The sequence below is a fragment of the Acomys minous genome (assembly GCF_964271855.1).
Source record: "Acomys minous genome assembly, chromosome: 2".
NCBI lineage: Eukaryota > Metazoa > Chordata > Mammalia > Rodentia > Muridae > Acomys > Acomys minous.
In genome coordinates this window covers 31,621,452-31,625,361 of record NC_140484.1, presented here as the reverse complement: position 1 = coordinate 31,625,361, position 3,910 = coordinate 31,621,452, and positions in this window count along the sequence as shown.

The following is a 3,910-nucleotide window of genomic DNA, read 5'->3' as shown; positions in this document are numbered from 1 at the left end:
GAGCCAAAGAGTGGCCTTCCAAGTGACGGTGCAGTCTGGAGGTTGGTGTCAGGAATAGTGCGGGCATCACCTTTCCAGATAAAGGCCCATTAGAGGAATGCAGACAAAATGCCTTGTCTTTGTGATGGCTGATGGGAGAATGTACTAGCTCCTGTAAGTCTCAGGAGAACACCTAATCATTCCTAAGAAAAGGTGAGTGGTAACTATCATCAAAAGTGATGGAGAAACCTCCCAGGCATGGGGGTATGCACCTGTAAACCCAGCACTCCAGGGCCATAGGCAGATGGATCTCTGTGAGTTCCAGACCAGCCTGATCTACATAAAAAGTTATGGGCCAGCCAGGACTACATAGTGAAACCTTGTCCCAGACAAATAAATGAACAAATAAATATTTTTAAAAAGCAATAGAGTAGAGATAAAATAAAAAGAGAAGAAGAAATGCAAGGGAACAGTAAACCAAAATGTGAAATGACTTGCCAGCTTGTAGTAGAGGGAAATTCTAACAGACAGAAAATTCAAACAGAATCTGTGCATTTTGCCTCATGCAAAGTAGCTCACCTATTGCAAGGATTTTCCCAGCCTCACAGGCATTTTAAGTAATATGCATTTTCCATGTCATTATTATAGTATCGATGCTTATGTTTTTTGTGGTTTTGGTGTGTGTGAGTGCATGCGTGCGTGCGTGCGTGCATGCGTGTGTGTGTGTGTGTGTGTGTGTGTGTGTGTGTGTGTGTGTGGTGTGTGTGTGTGTGTGTGTGTGTTTGGTTGGTTTTATAGACAAACTTTGGGTATGAATCTAGCCTGGGCTGTGTGGCCTTTGCAAAGTTTAATTTTTTTTTTTTTTTACCTCTGTGAAATACAGGAGATAGCATACACAAATCAGTGTGCACAGCACTCAAATGCAGCAGGCCCAAATGCTGGCTCTCCCTAGTGTTTTGCGTTGCTAAAGCATGTCTTGTCCTTGAGCCTGGGAGTAGCTCACAGTGAATGTGGCTCCTTGAAATCACAAAATTGTGCCACCATTGTTAGATGTGTTTATTCTTCAGATTAAGGTTGCTTTTGTAATTGTGTTGATATTTGTGTCATATGTCATCACAGTAACCACAACTGTGATAGCGCATGTGTGCAACAGACATGTCATGTTCAGAGGATAGCATGTCATAGTGTCCTCTCCACCTTCCAGCTCTTATATGCTCCACTCATTTCTGTGATTTCCCTGATCCTAGGGATGAGGGCGACAGTCGTGTCTCATTTACGGCGAAGTCATCATAGTTGTTGATTTTCAGCCCAGTAATGAGTCTTTCCACATTAAATGGGGAGGGGCTCCAGAGGCCCCACCCTCACTGAGGAGCGATTGGCAGTTGATGGCTGGTACGTGTAATAAGGTGAGTGCTTTTCCTCCCAGCCCCAAGCTCCCAGAATAATGACTCATGAGACTCAAAGGATAATTACAGATACCTAGGCCATATACTTAGGCTCTTCTCTGACTAACATATAACATAACCCATTTATACTAATCTACAATCTGCCACATGGCTAGTTACCTCTGCTCAGATGCCGTGCATCTGTCCTCCTCACATCTTCCTGGATGAGTCTCCCATGCCTTTCCTATTCCAGAATCTTCTCTGCCTGCCAAATAGCCCACCTTCTATTCTCCCCTTTCCTATAGGCCATAGTTTTTTTTTTGTTTGTTTGTTTTGTTTTGTTTTTATTGACAGGTGATGTATCTATACAAGATACAAGATATTCTCTCTACAGTTAGGGGAGGGAGTGTCACTTTTCTTTGGGGGTATGGTCTCTGGTAGATCCTTCATACAGCAGTGGATGGCCTCCTACCCATGCACCTAGGAACAACACTAATTATACGCAGTAGGTTAAAAATAATTAACAAAAGGGAGGACATCAAGTTGAGAGGTAGATAGGATGGGGTCAGGGTTCCTGCAGGGGGTTGAAAATGGAGGTGAGTGGGGGAGTCAGTTAAGATACATTTTACACATGTGTGAAGTTTATAATAATAATAATAATAATAATAATAATAATAATAATAATAATAATAAATGATCTCATATAGTCAGCTACTTTGCAGGTTTCTGTCAAATAAACAGTGCGATGGCTATTCTTGCTTGTTAACTTCACTATACTTAGAACGAACTACCATCAAGGTATGGAGGGCACACCTGTGATAGAATTTCTGCTTGGTTTCAAGTAGGTGAATTCACTTCTACTCCAGACCTTTGAGGTCAGAAGACACACCTCTGACCTGGATCTTGAGTGGGGAAGACAATATGCTTTTTGATCTATATCTTGAGGTGGGAAAACACACCTTGAATCTGGGCCACACCCTCTTCTGGAAGCCTATGTAAGGTCATGGAAGAAAGGAGGTCTTGTTCTCTGCCTGCTTGCCCTCACCTTGCCAGCGCATCCACTCCTTCACTGGCATCGGAGTCTACCTCCTCAGGTTCCCAGCTTATCCAGAAGAGCAGCTGAGACACCCAGCCTGGTGGAACTGAACAGCTACTAGACTCATGGACTTTTCATTCCCACATGACCATTGTTGGATTAGTTGTACTGCAGTCTGTAAGTAATTTCAGTAAGTAATATAAGTGTATGTGTGTGTGTGTGTGTGTGTGTGTGTGTGTGTGTATTACATATATATAAGTTCCATAAATATATATGGAACTATAGATCTATATATCTCTATCTCTATAGGCACCCAATGAGAGACCCTGTCTCAAAAAAAAAAATCCTGTGGAAAGTGACTAAAGAATGACACCTGAAGTTGTCCTCTGACCTCCATTTGCATACATACAAGCATGCATGCACACTACCTATGTGCATTCACACACACCAAAAAAAAAATTCAGAATCAGTCAGCCAATATGTTAGACAACTGAATGGAGAAAGGACAGTTTCAATAGCTAAAATTTCAGCAGTTGCAGAAAATGCTTAGGTGAAAGCTTCCTTGACCTTGAGTTGGCTGAAGCATAACACATAAGTTGAAAAGTATCAGTATTTTTTATTCCATCAAAGTTGAAAATATGAATATCTGCAAAGCACCCAGAACAGAGTGAAGAAGTCAGCGATAGTGTGAAAGACAACATTCACAAGTGACATATCAGACTTGGAAGATAACAATGGCTATAGGAAACAAGACCCACAAGCTCCCTTGTTTAAAATTATGCAAATATCTTTTACAATTTATTGCAAAATATAATGGAAAGGGGGGCGGGATGTAGTGAAAGTTCTGGTTTGTCTTATGTGCGTTTGGTTTTGGTCCCAAACATGAGATGTGGAAATGTTTTCAGTCCATCCTGCTGATAACAAACTCATGGGAGGGTACATGATCTTGACCAGCTAATAACAGACTCACAAGAGGCAAGCCAGATTTGTTAGCTGAAAACAGACATGAGAGAGGGTGCGTGATGGTTTGCTGGAAGCTGTCTCATGTGAGGGGCATGGTTTTTGCCAGCTGGGAAAAACATCCTTGTGTGGACTCTGAGAATGGACAAATAGAAGCCCACAGGCAGCGAGACAACACTTCTGCATTGCTAAGCTTTGCAACGATTCACATCTCTTCTTCACTGGTCTTTGCTTTTCTACACTTCACTTCACAGAGAGAAATGCTCTAGAGAGCGTCTCATGGCACTCCGGCTGGGTCTCGTTGCTTCTGCGGACTGTGCTGACTTGGCAGAGTCTTGCTGTTTCCACTAAATCGTGCCTCTGCTGCAGTTAGCTGGTGTTCTGGAATCCTGAGGACAGAGACCGAACTCGCTCTACGAAGAAGAGCACTGACTCTCACAGACCTCCACACACACCGTGTGCTCTGACATCTGCCTACTCCCTCCAAACAAGTAATTGTTGCAATTACAAATTTAAAAACTTGGGTTAATTTGCAGCTGGAACTAGGCAT